Consider the following 20,782-nt stretch of genomic DNA (forward strand, 5'->3'; position numbering starts at 1 on the left):
AAGATTTATTAAATAAAGAGTATTTACCAAAACTGACTCAAGAAAACATATGAAACCTTAGCAAACTACTATTTAAAAAATGAGCCAATAGGTAAAAATTATCCTTCAAATAAAACTTCAGCCCAAATGGCCACCCTAGAAAGTTTAACAAATGTTCAAGGAACAAAGTACTCCAAATTATTTCAGAGTTTAGAAAACAAAAAAGCACTCCCCAAGTTATTTATGAAGCTAAGATAACTATATTGCAAAGCCAAATAGAGACAGCATGAAAAACAAAAATCTGAGGCCACTCTCACATTATGAAGGGGAACATAAACTTTCTAAGCAAGGCATGACCAAATTTTATAGAAAAATGAGAAAAAATACATCATGAATAATACTCCAAAACAGTTTAACAAAAGAAGATCTATGAATGTATTTTGCCATTTTTTTTAATTAAAGGAGAGAAAACTGATTAACTCCTATAGAAGAATAAAAAATTTTTAATGAAGTTAAAGGTCACATCAAGATAGAAACTTAAGTAACATCAATAGAAGCTTCTGCTTCTGACCAAGATGGAGTAACAGAGACTGGGTTTTACCTCCCCACGCCCACTCCCCTCCTCTCCCCGCCCCCTGCCCCGCCTTAAGAAACTAGAAAAGTGGTGGGGACTGGGGTGGGGGGCGGATCATGACACAACTGCTCTCAGATCTTGAACAACAGGCAGCACAGAAGTATCCCTGAGAGAAAGACACAAATGAGGTGAGCCCTAAGATTGCTCTGGCTCTCGGCCAGGAAGCCCATGCCCAACCACAAAGCAGAGAGAAGGATGCCAAGGAAAATAAGTCAGGTTCGTGAAACTGAGAAGACTGGGATCAGAATTCAAGGAATGTGATGTGGCCATAAGCTGTGCTGGCACAGATTTCCAAAGAGGAGGCAGCCATGCAGGAAGAGGGTCCTGAGTCCCAGGAGAGCTCTAGGGAGATGCAGATCACACACACACATGCGCCGGGAGATCTGGTGAGAGGGACAGGAAATCTGTGAGCTGAGCAGGCCTCAGGCTCACAGTGAGATGGGAACCCTCTGAGTTACTACACTTAGAGTGCACCATCCTCACTGAGCCCTTGGGACATTCAGTGGAAACCCCCAAAGAATGCCTTCTAAGGCATCTAAGTATAAGTGAGCCTTCCTGCGTAAAAGTTACAGTAAACCTGCACTAACAAAGTTTAGAAATAAGTTTCCAAAAAATAAACGTAAGTACATGAACAGCCTATCAGAAAAAGTAACAACAGTCCTTTAAAAAAAAAAAAATGACAACCAAACCCAGACACCGAGTAACAGAAAATCGACAACATCAGCATCCAATAAAAAATATTTGAAAAAACAACGGACAAATGTTTTCCTCGATTTGATAAAAGCTACCAGCCCACAGAGACACACTCACTGAAAAAGAAACCAAAGCAAGATAAACACAAAGGAAACCACATCAAGACATATTATATCATCAAATTATTTTTTTTTAATGATGATCCTGAAAATGGCTAGAGGAAAGACAGGTAACAGAGGAATAGCCCTAAAAAGGCAGAGATTTTTTACCAGAAATAATGCAACTCAGAAGAAAGTGGAATGACATCATCAGAGTACTGAAAATTTTTAAAAAGAAAAAAAAATAAAATTAGAATTCCATATTCAGAAAACAAGACCTTCAGGGGAGTCTGGGTGGCTAAGTCAGTTAAACATCTGACTCTTGATCTTGGCTCAGGTCATGATCTCATGGTTCATGGGATCGAGTCCCCATCAGCACAGAGGCTGCTTTAGATTATCTGCCCCACCACCCCAACACAAACACACTTTCAAAATAAATAAATAAACTTAAAAAAAAGATCTTTACACAAGTATTATGAAATATAGGCTTTTTCAAACAAACAAAAACAGAGAATTCATTGCCAAGAAAACTGCACTGCAAAAAATGTTTAAGGCAGTTCTTTGGGGAGGAGGAAGATGACATTAAATGGAAATGTTCACTGATAAATGAATGTTAATTGAAAGTAATAAAAAGTATCACAATCAGTAAATAAATATGTGGGTAGATACAAAGGGCAGTTTTTCATTTTTAAATTTCTTTAAAAGATAATTGACTTTGTCTTCATCTTTAAAATATAAATTAGGAAAAAAATCATTGTTCTGCAGGGCTTATATCCAATATATGTACCAATAAAACATGACAATAATAGCACAAATGATAGGGAGATATGAAAGATACTACATATGATGAAGTATAAAATTATTTTAAGGTGAACTGTGATAAGTTAAAGGTGCCTATTATAAATCCTAGAGGAACCAGTAAAAACAGAGATAAAATTAAAACACCAATTTGGGAGAGAAAAAGGAATACTTAAAATATTTTAATAATCTATAAGAAGGTAGGAAGAGGAGGAAATTACATAGAATACACGGAGCAAATTAAAGGCAAATGGCAAGATGGTAGATTGAAACCTAGCCTAAAATCTCTATGGAGAAGGTAAAAAACTTCAGAGTGGATAAAAATAAAAAATACAATCCAACTCTACGCTGTCTGTAAGAAACTTATTTTAAATATAAAGATGCAAGATAGGTCCAAGAGTGGAAGGACAGAAAAAGATACGCCATGCACACACTCATAACCAACAAGTTCAGGGGCTACATTAGTACGCAGAAGTAAACATCAGAAGAAGAAATATTACCAGGAAAAAGAGGTCCATTATATAAGGATAAAAGGGTCAATTCACCAAGGGGACTAGTGGGTTAAAAAGAAATTGTAATTGAATGGCAACCTGAACTTAGCTGAAGTTACATTTCTTTCTTCGTTGTGGTAGCTCAGAACTAAAAAGCAATACAAAGCTGTACACAAAATTGAGGATTCAGGACAGAGTAATTGGATGTGATCACCTGAGGTCGTCTGTTTTTTACACAGGTTTGCCTAAAACTTCGCAGTCTCTGGGGCCCATGTTGATTAAAAGGCCTGACAGGCTGGAGTGGTCTAGAACTCTGGGCTTGTTGTATTTTATGCTATTTTTTAACACTTTATTTAATTTTGAAAGAGAGAGAGAGAGAGAGAGCAGAGGAGGGGCAAAGAGAGAGAGAGAGAGACACGGAATCAGCAGGCTCCAGGCTCTGAGCTGTCAGCACAGAGCCTGATGCAGAGCACGAACTTATGAACTGAGCCAAAGTCAGCCGCCTAACCAACTGAGCCACTTGGGTATCCCTATTTTATACTATTGTAGGTTAAGAGCATGTATGAGTGGAGAAGGTCAGGAGGTACTAAAGCATCTACCTCCTTATGATAAAAGCATGTTACTCTGTTTCATTTCCTGATGCTCTGTCCAGCCTTTCCAGAATTTCAGTTCCTCATATCTGGCCATGACCTCCCACAGCAGGGACCACATGTACCTTATACATCATCCATTCCCCAGCACAAGGCACAGTGCCTCTCTGGCAAATTTTAGAGTTCAATCGTGTTTATTGAGGTAATGTATGAGAACCTTGGATGTCAGTTACAAGAGAAAGCGGTCCCTAATCAGTTTTTAATTGTTTCTATTATATGGTCCAGATCTTCAGCAAGTGCTCTCTGTGCAGACTCTTCTATAGAAGAAAAAAAACACTAGATTTTTGATCCCTGGAGCGACCAAAAGCAGCAGCCAAACACTGTGTCCCTTGTGCAAGCCAGTCACCTTATGAAAATGCATTTCAGCTGCCTCACATACCTCCCTCCCATTGCCTACTTCCCCAGACTCCAAAACATGCCAAATCACTAACACATCTTCTTTTCTTGAAAAAATCAAAAACAAAAAGACCCTTCCTGTTAAAGATACCAGAGTGACTACACACATTGACTCTGCGCCCTTTAAAAATTCCAATAAAATGGCAGTACAAGAATGTTTCAAAAAAGGCAAAAACCCGCAATGACAAAGATAAGACACGAGAGCACACTCACAGAAATCTGAAAGGCAGAAAACACAGATGGAGGCCCTTGGGAGACTCAGAAAGATAAAACCTAAGCAGCAGGTGAAAAACCCAGAGGCACAATAATTTCCCTGTAGAGACCCAGAAAAAGTCCAGGATTCAGTGGCACCAGGTGCTTCCAAAAGTGGGAATAAAAGTGGGGCTAAAAACAGCAAGGGGGCTCAAAGCTGCATAGGAAGAAATTAGAACCCCATGTGCCCTCACCATGAGCGCCCAGGGTACTCTTTCTTCTGCACCGTGAAAGACAGAGATTTACTTGAGACTGAGCAGGGTAGAGGCTCAGCTACAACTGAAGCAGGGGCGTCTTGACAAGAACAGAGAGACAAAGTAAGGAGACGCCTTTCTGCAAGTCTGCCCTCAAGATCCTTTCCCCAGCTCAAGGCCCGGAGCTCTAGCTGCCAGGTTTATACCCTGAAGATTTGTTTATGGGGAATCTGAGCAGACAAGAGGAGGGACCTAAGGCTGGTTAGGAGGACGTTCTCAGAAAAAATAAGACACTCTAGAGCTAGGAGGATTAAAATGGAAGAATATAAGTAAGGCCCATTTTTGATGGTGAACAGTGATCACTGACACCATCATCATTATCATTATCGTAATAAAACACACAGATTCAGAAACTGTTCACTGTGCGTCCACTGTGTATATATCAGAGCGTTTCTAGGTGTCCCTTCTCCTGAGACCACGAAGAAGCCTCTGCCAGCACAAGAACTTTTGACTTTCCTGCTTTTACCCAGAGCAAGGCACACATCAAAAGCACACTGCCTGCTGGGTTCCAGGGGCCTGATCATTATCATGCATTTCTCAACAAGATTTTATAAAAATGAAGCCAATACTGCTGCATTATTTATATGCAGTTCACTGTATTGACATGGCCAGGCCCCTACTTTCAAGGGAAGTCTTTTGTTCTCTGCTTGGGGAAGGCAGAACCTGGAGAGTGTCAATCGAACAAGCTGGCGAGTAACAGAATAATTAGAGTCCAAGAGTGGGGATAAATTACCAAGCTGTTCCTGGCTGCAGCCTTCAGTACATCACAGGCCTGGGATGGCTCTGTTTTTCTAAGCCATATAACAGACTGAATCGCCAGCACTGAAGACGGAGCTCAGGGGGAGAGATGACTGGGGCGAGATTGCTAGTTGTAGCAACAAAGACATCAAGAGGGTCTTATTTCTAAAGAAATACCACTGCACCAATTGGAGCTGCTTCTGTGAAAGACCTGTCAGATTTCAGACTTGTTACTATTGGCTCTGTACTTCATCAAGACTTGCCGACAGGTCCGTGACAGACCGAAATAATATATGCAATGATGCAACGCAGGGCAACATTACATTGCCTTTTCAGTGAGACTTGCCGATAACATGGCTGGAACATGGCTGTGACAATTTGGGGACCATGAAAGAACTGAATAAATAAGCTCAGGGAGTTTTCCCATGCCCCCATGAAAAAAGAGATCTAAGAGTCAGAAAACAAAAGACCCTAAAGTCCCTGCCAAAACATTCCAAGATCTTGGGGAAGCCCTTGGAATCATGGATTTGGATTTAACTCCTAAAGAATAAGGATGATAAAGAACAGAGGCAAAATGAGAGGTGGGGGAAGAAAGGGGGGGAAGGGAAGGAAACCAGGGGCAATTCATCAGTCTCTGCTACTGGCCAAGCACTGTGCCCAGTACTTTAATGCTGCGTGTTGCAACTGTTCCCACAACAAAACGATAAGTATGCTACTGGTATCCCCATTCAACAGAGAAGGACACTGAGGCTCTGAAAGGTTGGGTAACTTATCTGAAGTCATACCACTAGGAAAGGGCAAGGCAGAAATTCAAATCCTGGTCTGATCAATTAAAAGTCTACACTTGTTAAATATTCAGGCCCATTCAAGAAAAGATATTTACAAATCAATTAGAGCATGAAAAGAGTGTAATAAATTTGAGATATTTGATTTCTCTATGTTTTACCTTGTCTGTTACCTCTTTTCTTTAATAAAGGAAAAATATGAGAATAAAAACAGATGAAGAAACATGCAGAGATCCAGGGAGCAAGCAAGTAGCTGCCTTAGGTTGTCTGTGAAGATGTCCTGGTAAAACTTAACATGTTCAGGAGATGCATTCCACAGGCCAGGACACAGGGACAATGATGAGATGCTCCCTCATGATGCAAAACTGAACCCTGCTTTCAAGAGTTCAAGCTGTGAAGTCAACCCACAATGAGTAAGAGCAGAAACTGAAAATCATCTTGAGAAGACACAATGGCTTCGAGGACTCTGAGTTCCCAGTGAGCCAATCGAAGGCATTAAGATGGCTAAAGAAAGAATACGTCAATCTGATGGATGGTTAGCCTGCATGGAGCAAAAGAGACAGGAGCCAGGCAAGTGTCAGTGGGGAGAGGGAACAGACAGACATGTGTTTTTCAAAACTTCCAAGATACCTTGTCTCTAAGAAAAGGAGGGAAAGCAAAAGAACTGGCCAATGAAATAGGAAAGGAAAAGAAACAGAGAAAAACAGTCTTAAAACTAGATTCTAGAGGGATGAATAGGTAGAGCAGAGAGGATTCTTAGCAATGAAACTATATGACACTATAATGGTGGATACATGTCATACATTTGTCCAAACCCATAGAGTGACCAACACGAAGGGTGAACAGTAACATAAACCATGGACTTTGGGTGATTATGGTGTGTCAACATAGGTTCAACTGTAATAACTTCACTACTCCTGTGGGGGATGTTGATAATGGGGGAGGCAACACATGTGTGAGGGCATGGGGTAGATGGGAAATCACTGTACCTTCCGCTCAATTTTGCTGTGAACCTAAAACTGCTCTAAAAAAATGAAGTCGATTCACCTCACACCAGTCAGAATGGCTAACATTAACAACTCAGGCAACAACAATGTTGGCGAGGATGTGGAGAAAAAGAATCTCTTTTGCACTGCTGGTGGGAATGCAAACTGGTGCAGCCACTCTGGAAAACGGTATGGAGGTTCCTTAAAAAGTTAAAAATAGAACTAAAATAGCACTACTAGAGATGCAGGTATGCTGTTTTGAAGGGGCACATGCACCCCATTATTGACAAAAGCCAAACTATGGAAAGAGTGGAAATGTCCATCGACAGATGAATGGATAAAAAAGATATGACAGACAGACAGACAGACAGACACAGACACACACACACACACACACACACACACACACACACACACACACAATGGAGTATTATTTGGCAATCAAAAAGAATGAAATCTTGCCATTTATGACAACGTAGATGAAACTAGAGTGTATCATGCTAAGCGAAATTAGTCAGAGAAACACAAATATGACTTCACTCATGTGGAGTTTAAGATACAAAATAGATAAACATAAAGAAAGGGAAGTAAAAATAAAATAAAAACAGGAAGGGGGACAAAGTATACGAGGCTCTTAAATACAGAGAACAAACTGAGGGATGCTGGAGGGATTGTAGGGGGGGATCAGCTAAATAGGTAAGGGGCATTAAAGAATACACTTGTTGGGTGAGCATTTGGTGTTATACATAGGAGATGAATCACTGGAATTTTTCTTGAAATCATTATTGCACTATATGCTAACTAACTTGGATGTAAATAAATAAGTAACTAAATAAATATGGGAAAAAATAAAGTCTATTGAAAACAACAACCAACCAACCAACCTGTCTCATTTCTCAATGTCCTTCAAGGATCAAGATCCAGAAACTGGCAGAAACAGTGTATCTGCACTTCAGGAAGATAGTCAGGCTTGCTATTAATGTCAAGAAGATGGCAATTTTGTGACTTAATTAACCATCTAAGACACTCATAGTAAACATCATCTCTCTGGCCTCAAGGGATTCAGTCTCTTAGGAGGAGAAGAGCACCTATGATCACCCATTAACATAGGCTAACAGTTAGCTTCAGAGCGCATGTCCTTAACTACTATACACACTGCCTCGAGGCCCATACCCTGGCATGATATCGGAATTTCACAGGTGAGATACAACATGTTTAAGAGGAACACCAGGGGCGCTTGGGGGGCTCAGTCAGTTAAGACTCTCAATTTTGGCTCAGGACATGATCTCACGGTTCATAAGAACGAGCCCCACATTGGGCTCCACACTGTCAGGCCAAGATTCTCTCTCTCCCTCTCTCTCCCACTCCTTACTCCCTCTCATTCAAATTAAATAAATAAACTTAAAAAACAACAATAACAACAACAAAGACCAACACCAGAGAAAGAGAGCAACTCCTTTTGGGAATATCAGGAGGCTTCCCTTAGGAGAAGAAGTTTGAATTGTGAGTCATGAAAGACGAGCAGGAGTTCACCAGGGGACAAAGGTTGCAGAGAAGACATTTCGGGCAGTGTATATACCAAGGCATTCAGTTCAAGCATGCCTCCAGACAGGAGATGGACTAGCTGACCTCCTAAAGATTCTTCCGGTCTTCTGATTTCAGTGCTGATATTAGAAATTACTGAGCATGGATGAATTACAGGCTCTGGGTCAGATGCGGTGATACCATCATTCATTACTGAGTGACAGATCCTCTCTCTCTGTACTTCATTTTCTCCATCTATTAAGGAGAGTCACAGTACTAGATAAATAGTTCTAGATAAATAATAATTTGCCTCATAAATTCAGTAAACTGAGTTAATCTACATAAAGCATGTAGCACAGCCCCTGGTACACAGCACATGCCCCACACAAGGTAGTAATTTTTCTTCCTATTTTCACCAACATGAGCATCATCATCATCCCATAGCTACCTCTGAGAAGAAAATATCAATGAAAGACAAACAGTCAATGAAAACTTGCTTTGACACAGTGCTAAGAACACCATGGACAAGTAAGGCGGGTTTTCAGCTCTATCTTGATGAGCATTACATGACCTAAATGAACTTAATGACATAAGCCACCCAGTGCCGTCTAGCTCAACTCAACATAAAACTGAGTTGAAAATCAAATCCTTGGTTCACACCTTGAATGTGCATACCAAAACAGGGCCCACACTGTGTCCCCCTCTGCAAAGTTAGGAGCAAGGCCACTCAGAACACTCCATGCATTAATGGAGTGATTCATTATTCCCCAAACATATTTTTGCCAGCATTGAACAGGACACTGCAGACAGACAGAGGTAAGGACTACATCTCCTCCCTTGAGTAGTGCAGAGGATAGAAGGAAAAGGCAGACATACAAGGGGAAATGCAACAACAACAGAAAAAATTTAAGGAGGGTCTTAACACAGGAACATACAATGGTCTAGGGGAACACAGAAGGCTAGATAGAGAAACTAACTCTGTGGAAGTTCTAGAAACTTCCATGAAACACCAGAGAGAAATGAAAACCTAAGATGTACATCCTAGGGAACCCTGGGTAAGGAGTATGCAGGAAACCCTGGTTTGCCTGCTCTCTGGCTGAAACAAACCTGCAGCTTTCTGGATGGGTCACGTACCACATCGCCCCCCCTTCTGTGCCAATGCAGTTCCTTCTGCCTGAAACACCACCTTACTTACCCTGGTAAATCTTCATCATCTTCAGATGGCAGTTCCTTTGGGAATTCGTCCCAAGGATGTGGACGACTGTGCTTCCAGGGCTCCCTATGGTGGCATCTACTGCATTTTAACCACTGGCTCAACCCTCCTCTCTCCCACCCTGGACCCTACACCACAAGGACCGTTCATTCCGCATCTCCAGCCCTAGTAAGGCTGCCACATAGAAGATGCTTCAAAAATGTCTGTTGACTTGATACCCATCTCTGATGTCTGTATGTACTGTATGTACTGCTACATACAACTACACCATCTCATCCCTGCAGAGGATGTCTGCTTTGAGTGTTGAAGTGGAGTTCTACCCGGGCAACTTGGTCCATGATATGGACATTTTCAATGAGCTCATATTAAAAACAAAGCAACCAACAAACAAAAGGAACCAGAAGCCTCTGCTCAAGTGTAAACCAGTATCCTTGCTGAATGAAATAAGGAAGGGAAGGTGCCTATTTGCTATTCTTCTTAATAACCAGCACAAAGGAGCTTTTGGGTTTTCTTAGTTGAGAAAGCCTACAAAAAGGTACAAGTGTACTTAGAGTGTACCATGATCTTTTTTTTTATCTCCTGTAGAATTAGCCTGTGTTTTTCTAATTGAGAAAGGCTTATTTATAAACCAAATCTGGAAGAAGAAAAAAAAAAGACCTAAATTTACTCTATTTCCCTTGTGCATCATTTCTGTTTCTTTTGAACCTAGCACAGCAGTGTGTGACAAATAAATCATGTCTTATAAATTAAAGTAACTGGAGAAATGGAGATGGGAATGGTTGATGGCAGGTTTAAAAAGATACCCTCATATATCACTCAGGGGTCACAGTATTTCAGTTACCCACCAATCTGGCTGGTTGGACTATTTTTAATGGTGTGAGACATACTGCCAAGTACACCTGAAATCAACAGTCACTTACTAATCATAGCTAGCCTGAGATTTTTTTTTTTTTTTTTTTTTTTTTTTTTAGGTAAAAGACCAGTAAGTTAAGAAAATAGTATTCCAATAGTTAGGAAATGGAGAGAAAAAGAAGAATGTCAGATGGAAAGGAGAACTATGCCAGGGGAAGAGAAGGATATGGAATGATGGAATAACCATCGTTAGGAAGGGAAACGTTTTCAGTTGAAAGCAGCTGTTTTTCATTTCTAGGACAGCAATGAGCATAAATTTCAGAAAGGGAGGGTTCAGATTAACTGAGGAAAAGCAGCCCAACTTACAGGGCAAAAGACATGATGAGTTGGTATGAGAAGATGGTCTTCTTTAAAGGGGTCTTTGAGGGACTCCTGGGTGGCTCTGTTAGTTAAGTGTCCAACTTCAGCTCAGCTCAGGTCATAATCTCATGGTCCGTGGGTTTGAGCCCTGGCTCTCTACTGACAGTGTGAAGCCCACCTCAGATCCTCTGCACTCACCCCTCTGCCTGTCTCTCTCTCTCTCTCTCTCTCTTTCTCTCTCTCAAAAACAAATAACATTGGGGCATCTGGGTGGCTCAGTGGGTTAAGCGTCCGGCTTCGGCTCATGTCATGATCTCACGGTTCGTGGGTTCAAGCCCTGCATCGGGCTTTGTGCTGACAGCTAGCTCAGAGCCTGGAGCCTGTCTTCGGATTCTGTGTCTCCCTCTCTCTCTGACCCTCCCCTGCTCATGCTGTCTCTCTCTGTCTCTCAAAAATAGATTAAAAAAAAAACATTTAAAAATTAAAAAAAAAAGAAATAACAAAAAATAAAAAATAAGGGATCTTTGAGAAAGAAGAGCCCCCACCAGTTTAAGGTGACTGGGGAAGTCTGTGGACTAAAGAGAAGGGACTGCATTACGCAGACGATTTCTAGTGTTTTTACCATTATTACTGTTACAATTCTGGTTTGAAGGTTCTGTGATTCATTTCATTGACTCTAAAGCCAACCTCTTTGATTGCAACAAGAGAACAATACTGAAGAACAGCATTTCTGAGAATTTCAAATTCATGAAGACAGTTGTGCCGAATTTATGGCCTTATTTAAATAAAAGCACACAAGTTTCCTTTTAAATTTCAATTTAATAAAATATATTGAGTGGCTATGAAGTGCAAATTCTGTGCAAGGTGTCAGGAGCACGGAGATAAAACATGAGTCCTGGTCCTCAGTCCACTGGAGAGAAAATGAGCCCATCAATTACCATGATGTAAGTGACCGAGGAGTAGGAAGAATAGAAAGACAGTATGTAGTGGGATGTCAAATGCTGGGAAAAATTTGAGGAAGAACTTGATTATGAGGTGGGTATTAAAAATTCCTAAGATGGTAAATGCTATAAACCTTCTAAACAAAGACACAGAAGTATGAATATTTGAATCATGCCTGGGGACAGGCAATGTCCTTGTTCAATTTGAACAAAGGTAGGTGTTAGGAGATTAAAACTAAAAAACTTGAAAGTTGGCTTGAGTCATGTAAGTGACCCACTGTCAGTTCCAAATGTGCTTCCAAATGTGAAGCAAGAGATATTTACTATACCAGAATTAAAACAAGTTTATTTCCTAATGATGTACCCCCCTCAACTGGACTCAATTTATTGTAGTATTATTTTTTAACAGAAATCTTAACATTGAAAAGTTATAATTTAGGCATTTAACTGAGAGCTGCCAAAAACATGTAAAACCTTTGGCTTCTCATCCACTGTAATGGATCCATAAGGGACCAGTATGGATTTGATTGCCTAGTGGGACAGACTTGGCACTTTTAGTAAGGGTTTAAAGATGTTATCACAATAGAGACCAGACTCTGAAAAATCTTCCCAAACCAAAAGCAGAAAAACACCAATGTCAGCCATTTTAAAAAAATCTATGAAATGCCTAAACCTTAGGACTAGCTATTTCTACAGAAGTTGCAAAGCATTCTGGGTTGTCCAACAAAAAAATGAATAAGTTCCCAACTGGTACTTATCTCTCACGTAAACAGAATGTTTTAGGAGCTGTGTAGCATTATGGAAAAGGCAACGGCTTTGGAAACGGGCAGGCCTAGATGTAAATCCCAGCTTTTCCACTTGGTATGTGATTGGGACTGGGCAACTCTCCTAACCTCTCCATTTTCTCCCATCTAAGGTAGAAGTAAGGACACAGAACCTAAAACCTTGTAGTGAGGAAAAGATATCCTGTAAAAAGAAAACCTGGCACAGCAAGCGACCCACATAGGCCCTCAATAAACAATACCTATTATTAGCAGCACTCACATTTCTTCATTTACCACATTTAAACACTCACACACACATACATATATAGGTGCTTCTGAAATCTGTGCATCAAATCTAATAGAAAATCTCCATGTTACATAGTCTCTTCTAAAACCAAGATCTCTCCCTGGCCAGTAGAAGACTCTGTGGAATAGGTAAGTTTTACATCATTACACAAATCTCCTGTCAGTTTATCAATTGGCTCAGATTCCCCCCCAAAGAGTCAGTCAGTTCCCCAGAGCCCAGTACCACTCTAGACTGAGAAAGGGTCTGAAATATTCACGTCTTCAATTGAATTTATGTAAAAACTACAAACTGGAAGGTTTTAAGTTAAAAATCTACCCTCATCATACCAGTCCATCAGAGCAATCGCTGACAGAGGTTTATGTGTGCATGGACATATTCTCCAGAGCGAGCCTCATGTTTGTAACATCAGTGTTAACACGTATCTAAGTAGTCACCTAACAAAGCAGTCACCAGACCTGTCACTTAGGAAGTAAGATGCAAGGCAAGTAAGTCCTCAGCCACTACATGTCTTGGGTCCATAAAATTTCTTTTCTGTTTATAGTTGTCTGGCTTTGGAATTTTTGCCAAAAAAAGAAAAAACAAATAACGATGGACTTAATAACATAGAGCTCTCTCATGCTCATCTTAGTGAAAGTCAACCTGAATGCCTATTCACAGCCTGAAAGCCAGTCACAGAAGGAATTAAGAGAGATCTGGTATCCACTCTCCTGAACTCAGAATGAAGGAGAGGCCAGTATCTAACATACAATGACATAAATACTTACAGTGGTCTTAAGTGGGAAAAGTGCAGGGTATCACAAAATCAGGGAAGAGGGGCTGAATTTACTCCAAGGGTCAGGGAAGGACTCTGGAGACCTGAAGGATAAATCAGGGTTTTCCAGTAAAGAGGAAGGGAGCAAGAGGGAACGTCCCAACCAGGGGACAGCCATGCTGATCAGAGAAACAAGCAGTGCCATGTCAGCTATGAGCCTCGCAACCAATCGGGCACTTTCGACCTATCTGATTTTTGCCTCCCAATAGTCCTGGTGAGAGGAAAATAAATTACACTAAGTAACTGATGCAAAGTTGCACAGGCAAAATTATTCATTAATATCAGCAACTGTGATTCCTTTTCCAGATGCTCCCTAGCAAATACGAGTTGCATTAACGTGTTATAACTCCCTATATGTGCATATATAGTGAAATGTTTATACATGAGTAGTCGTGTTGGTGGGATTAGACACCAACAAAGCTCTAGGTCTCCAATACCTTTATTAGCTAAACACAAACCACACACACACACACACACACACACACACACACACGGGTTTGTGGGCCTCCCCTAAGCTTTAATAAGATATGAAAGACCCAAACATGAACCAGTAAGCTATATCTGGATCTTATCATGGTTGAGAATGGCCAGTCTGGAAGGGTGCACACTGTGTGCTTAGTGCCTGCCTGGCCTGCAGAGAGAGCTCCACCACAGGTAGGTGAGGTGGTGCTATCACTGTTTTTACAGCACAGGTGGGTTTATCTCTGCCCCTACCTTTTCCATTCTGGTTGAATCTCTGTATGAAACTGTCTCCTAACCACCATTCCAGGGGACATCCAATCTGGTGATCATGACAGAAATCTTCACATGTAACCCCAGTCCGACCACAGAGCTCCTTAGGAAACCAAAGAACTCTGGCCCTTGTGCCTCCCACCCCATTCCCCCCCAGAGGTCATGAGGAGGAAGAAAAGTAGCTAAGAAGGAGGCATCCTAACAACCTGGTGAGACCCTGGGCATGGAGAATGATGCCCTGGGTTCTGGATCCTTCCTCAAAGACAGAAACTAATATCTGAAGTTCCTCAAGCAGCCGCCTCAGCTCTAAGTAAGTAAGAGGTCAGGGAAATGAGGCCCTGCGGTGTGGTAGTATGGGCTGGTCTGGACAGAACTTGTAAACACCCACCTCCTGTCCAGCTTCTCTTGACCTTTCCCCAAGCACTGCAGCCTCAGGCCGCGGTAAACAAAGATCACCCCCTGTGGGCTAATTTTAGTCTGAGTCGTAAGAGTAAAAGCCGAAGCTCTTCCCTTTCCCGTGCTGTGACAAGACAAATGCGAGGCTCCCTTGCCCCCCTGGCTGAACTTGTCTGTTAGCAGATAAAGGCAGACATCCACAAGCAACAGGCACCTGCCTGGGCTGGGAAATCTTATCGTGCATGAGGCTCCCCAGAGAAGGGAGGTGGGATAGAACAGATTTAGGGGCTCTTCATTTGCTCACTCACTCTTCATTTATCCATTATCTTACTCATTCCCTTGACAAATGTTGATTTAGCACGTGCCACAGAATAGACCCAGGAGGAGATCCTGGGTCCAGAGATGTGGAGGACACACAGGCTGCCATTCTTGGGGCACAGGCAGAAGAGCCAGAAGACAGTAAATTATACAAATAAGTACAGATAATAGCAATTGTGATAAATGCAATGAAGGGCACTTGAAAGGAACCCCATCTAGGCTAGGTGCTTGGGGAACAATTCTTGGGAAAGGTGTGTTTAAACTGAAGCTTTAAGGATCCCAAGGGCAGTGGGAAGAGAACCTGATGAAGAGCATGGATTGGAAAGGACGTGGCCTGACTGGGGGATGGGGCCGTCGTGTGGTGACACCAGAGGGAGGGTGTTCAGTCAAGTGTGAGACCTGAGGCCAGAGAGGCTACAGGGGGCAGACATCAAGGTCTAGAGTCCTGCCAGATACTGAGAGCAGTGAGGAGGCAATGACAGCTTTCAACCAAGGGACCGCGGTGATCAGTTCAAATCCCAACTATGCCGTTTGCTACTACATCACATTGGAGAAGTCCCAGCCTCTTTGATTCTACATGGTGAGGTTCGTCTCTGCCCACATGCCGCCTCATTGGGTCAAGAGATCTCTCTTTACTGTGCATCTACTTTGTGCTAGCCACTGTGTCACAGACTGGGATGTGATGAGAAGGGGCATCCGGAGGGTGTGGGGCCTCCACAGAGTGGGGGCATTACCGTGTCAACTGGTGAGCTGCTGAGTGACGTGACCTCAGTTACAGGCTAACATCACACAGGCTGCTGTGTGAAGGAGGGACAGGAAGAGGATAAGAGTGGAGGGAGTGAGGCCTAGACAGGGGCTTCTGTGCTCTCATCCCTGGAATGAGATTATTATTAGCCAGCTACTGGCTTCACAACCCTGGGCAAGCAACTCAACTGTTCTCATCCATAAAGTAACACCCCCTGCCTCACTGGGCTACTGTGAGGATTAAATACAAGTCGCCATTTGTAAAGGATATAGAACAGCACTTGGCTCAGCTCTGAATACATCTTGGCTGTTCCCGCAATTCATTTCCTGTCCATCTCTGCTACCGGAGTCCAGGCTCCTCATTTTTATCTGCCAGCACTTGTCCAGTGTTTGTCCTAGGTACTCTGTAAATCAGGAGGTGCAACTTGCTGACTGAAGACCTAACTTGGCCCAAAGACATGGTTTGTTGGCTGACGCAGAGACTTCAAAACACGTACGTGTGAATATCTTCAGGCCACCCGTACTCTCCCCAGTTTCCAGGGTCCCTCCCCACAACGCCTGGTCTCCTACTTTCCTACATGTGTATTGCATCTACAGGGCCTTAAGTCTGTGACCTCCATTAACACTGATCTCCTACAAATGTGACTGTTTGGGATGTCACAGCTATAAACCATAAAGAAAACAATGACCCTCCCAGGCCCCTCCCGGCCCCACCAAAGCAATGAAACATGCAGCAGACTTTCACACTTTTCTTCAGTCATTCGCCGCCTGTTGTTTACTGACTACAGGCTACGTCCTGGGAACTAGAGAGACAGCAAGACACAGAGCCTGCCTTAACTGAACTTATAACCCAGTGCCTACGAAGGCGGATGTTGCAGGCTCCTTGGGTCCAAAACGTACACTAAGAGTTGATCATACTAGGGAATCTGAGTCTTCTGCGCAGATGGTCTTATTCTGCCCTTGTGACTCTGTGGGGGTAGCCTGGACAAAGATGTTACTCTGTTTGGCAGACAAGTAAAGGGTCAAAGAAACTAAGTTTCGTGGCCAAAGTGACACAGCTAATAAATGGCAGATCTTGAATTCCCAACTCTTGTTATCAATAAAGGCACGGCAAGCAGGGCAGGGTTAACCCCATCCATGAGATAACCTATAACATTTTCTCCTTGCAATGTGCTAAGGGCCTGAGAAAGGGAAAGGTGAAGAGTGATATTCAGGTACGGCCCAGCACATGGGCAACATAACCTACACTGGCTTAGATGGCGGGGAAATCATGACAACAGAGCTGGCGAAGAATAAGAGACTTGGGCTCCCCGCAGAGTTCTTGCTGTGGGTTCCATGTGTCGGTGACACATCTGGAAACAGACAAGAGAAATGAGGGAACAGAACACGGCCCAGTTTTGCCAGGAGATTTTCAAAAGTGTATTTTTGGTTAAGGCGCTGAGATTTTAGGCAGGTGGTGCCATGCCAGACAGCAAGTCTGAACGGCCCAGCGAGATCTGCTTCCAGAGGGACCCTCCTGGTATTTCCCAAGAAGGCTTGGCACACACAAGAAGGTCATCACAGCTGCCTCCATGACAGCCTATGAGTGCAGCAGGCCTACTCCTGGTGCTCCAGACACATGCAAGCCTGGAAAACACATCATTATCCTAGAGCAACCCAGAAGCCTTACCAACCCTGAAGATGTCCTTTCTGGATGTACTACTTGTGGCTCCCTGGTCGACATTTAATTTAAATCCATGATGCTTAGCCAGAGGGATTCTGCCTCCCAGGAAACAGCTGTCAATGTCTGGAGGTATTTTTGGTTTTCCCTTGAAGAGGCTGGGGGTAGAGGGGCATGCTATTGGCATCTGGTGCATAGATGCCAAGGATAGTGCTAACCAACCTACAGCATACAACAGAGCAAGCCCAGAACAAAGAATTATTTGGTCCAAAATGTCAAGAGTGCCAAGGTTCAGAAGCTCTGACTTAGATGTCTAAAATATTTACTGAGTAATGACTGGATGCTCTCAGCCTGTGCTAAGCTCTGCAAACACAGAGGTGAACTGGAAAAGTCCTTTTACTCAAGGAGTTCAGAATCTAGTGGGAGACATAATTATGTAAGGAAACAATGGTCACTCAATGTGATGGGACTGAAAGCAACCACCGCCTAATGTTGGATTTAGAAGAGAGCTCTGGGTTCAAATGCTGGCTTTGATCTTTACTTACCAGCCATGTGACCTTGAACAGGTCATTGAACCTTTCAGTTTCTTCTGAAACTATAAATGAGAAATTATGGTACTATTTCTACTCCCACTACTACTTTCTATTACTATTACAACTTCTATTAGAGATCTACTACTACTACCACAACCACTGCCATTACTGCTGCTGATGTTAGAGGCATGAAAGACTGGCAAGTAGAGATGGTATAGTTCCTAAAATGGGCCCTTAAAGGGAAAAAGTATGTTTCTTTGTCATCCGTGGAAAGAGGCTTTGGCTGAAAGCCACCTGAGATCACACAGACAAGGATGGTTCAACACAGAAGCCACCTGTGTTCCTAGAGGATCTCACAGAAAGTACTGTTCTCTGGACTGCCATGTGAGAAAGAAGGAAACTATCTCATTTAAGGCACCAATGATACAATAATCTAATAATACAAAAGTAAAGAAGCTGATTGGGTAGACCAGCTAAGGAAAGGGCATTACTAGCAGTGGAAATGGCACATGCAAAAATACAAAGACTTGGAAGAGAATCAAGTTGAGAGAGAATAAAGGGATCACTCTTTGGATCCCACCTACCAAGAGAGTGACAGAGTAGATGGGCATCAGGGAGAAGCTGGATTATGACCTCATATGCTGCACTAGGGAGTTAAGACTTACATCCTATAGGCATGGGACACTATTTGAAGGGCTTCCAACAGGTAAGTATCATCAGACCCACGTTTAAATATGAGGTGGATGGAGTTCCAGTTGGGCAGGGGTGGGGGAGTGAGGAGTGGTGAGGTGAGGTGGGGTACAAGTTGGGGCAAAGGCAGGGAGGATGGCTGGAGCCAAGGAGCCCAGTTAGGAGATGCCAGAAAGATTTTAAAGGCAATATCATAATTTTTGCCCAGCATTTAGATAACAGTACTAGATACTGAAGGTATAATCTATCAAGACTTTTGGTTTGGGTAACTGATGACAGTTCTTTCACTGTGAAAGGAAACACAGGAAGAAAAGCAAGTCTATTTCAAGGGAAATCACTTGGGGTGAAGATGTCTCTGACCCAGAAGGTAGAGATGGCTGATGATAAGTTTGCTCCGCGGTCTGGAGCTCAGGAGAGCAGTGGAGGACAAACATTTACACTGTGAGGCCCTCAGCAGAGAGTGGGTATTTAAATCATGGGGAGGTATGACATTTTGTTAAACTCTGATGGGACTAAGGTATGTGACAAACTGTATTCAGGTCACCTCCAGTACTTAAATAATAAGCCTACTGTCTCCTCTACATGTGTATTGTGAACTAGGATACTTAAAAAAAAAAAATTTTTTTTTAAAGTCCACACACTGGAGAATGGAGGCAGCCGGGCAAGTTTCTAGAAGTGTCTAGAAGACACATGACCTTCTCAGAAACAATTTCCTTCTCAGACCACTGCCTGTTCCTGAAGGAACTCTGATCTGGCTCAACCTTAAGTTTGCACGCAGGGCCCATGAACGTATGTGACACCTGCAAAAGCCATTCACCTCTTCAAATAAGACCTAAAATATCTCAGTGCTCTAGGACTTTGCACCAAAAAGACATGAACCAAATCCCCCTTTGACACCAACGTTAAGGGCGGTTTGCACAAAAATGTAGCCCTGAGAACAAGGAGACTGGGCTTTCAAGGCCCCCGGCACAAGACTTTGTTTAAATAGACGTGGGCGTGGGCGCTGCTATGAAAGATCTGCCTGGGGCTCCAGTTATCACAGGGCAGAAAAAGCTGAGTAATTATTCTCTCCCCAATTATAGCTAATTCTCTGCAAGTTAATTCTTGGCTCTTCTAAAATGGGCCCAGAAAATTAGCTCTTCGTGTTCAAGGCTGAAGACACTGGACCCAGCAGCTCCTGCCTGGCCTGGAGTTATTCCTTACTACTTCTTAAGGAATGAGGAGGGGACAGGAAGTCGGGGTTTTTGACTTGGGTGCCCTTTAGTCAAGTGGAGAGGAAAAAAACCTCCCCTCAGCTCTGAAACAAGATCATGCAGCTATAAAATTTATTGGACACAACTCAGACAAGGGTGTTGGGTGAAAAGAATCAAAGAAAGAACGATGGGCTGGGTTCAGAGGGTGTAACGAAATGTGCACCTGTTGTCACTCACTTATTACCCCTGATCTCCCAGGCAGTGGAGACTTAAACCAGACAGGCCCGTGGCCCCGCCTGGCTGATGCTGGCCTTTTTTACCTATAAGCATGCAGTCAAAAATGTGTGCAAGCGTGTGTGTGCACACATGTGTGCTTGGGTGCCAGAAACAGACTGGGAAGTGAGGGAGGGGGACTGGGAGAGAATGAGACTTACCACCGTGGGGTACAGGAGGCGGCAAGCTAGCAAATGTCCCCAGAAAATTATTTTAGCCTAGAAAAGCCTTCCAGACTCCCTGATATTTGCCAACTGAGGGTGGTATTTTCAAGTCTGTTTTGATCAAATCCCCTGAATTAATTATTTTTATAAAAGGAAAGCAAGAGTACCAAATAAATTGAGTTGATTGGAAAGATGGAACCTTCCCCAAGGAAAAAAGTCAAGGAGAAACTGTTGAGGCATCAAGGGATATTCGGCTCCTCTGTGAAAATCTCTATTTTTGCACACAGTTTAAAGTCTACATGTATATTTGAGTATGTACAATTATTATCTTCTTGTAAGTTTGTTTATTTATTTTGAGAGAAAGAGAGACAAAGAGAGTACCACGGGCACACGTAGGGGAAGGGCAGAGGGAGAGAGAATCCCAAGCAGCCTCCTTGCTGTCAGCATAGAGCCCGACGTGGGGGTCCAAATTATAAACCATGAGATCGTGACCTGAGATGAAACCAAGAGTGTGTCGCTCAACCAACTGAGTCACCAGGTGCCCCTGATCTTT

At 42.8% G+C, this 20,782-nt stretch overlaps 1 protein-coding gene and 1 long non-coding RNA gene across 9 annotated transcripts in view; one reads left to right on the forward strand and one right to left on the reverse strand.

Annotated features, from left to right (window-relative positions):
- FGGY (FGGY carbohydrate kinase domain containing) overlaps nt 1-20,782 on the reverse strand; it is a 418,690-nt gene that overhangs the window by 268,051 nt on the left and 129,857 nt on the right. The gene's annotated exons all lie outside the window — the stretch shown is intronic.
- LOC115298877 lies at nt 18,563-19,941 on the forward strand. The gene is made up of 2 exons (XR_003911878.1): nt 18,563-18,615; nt 19,682-19,941. It is a non-coding gene; the product is annotated as an uncharacterized LOC115298877 (long non-coding RNA).

The sequence above is a fragment of the Suricata suricatta genome, chromosome 8 (assembly GCF_006229205.1).
Source record: "Suricata suricatta isolate VVHF042 chromosome 8, meerkat_22Aug2017_6uvM2_HiC, whole genome shotgun sequence".
Lineage (NCBI taxonomy): Eukaryota > Metazoa > Chordata > Mammalia > Carnivora > Herpestidae > Suricata > Suricata suricatta.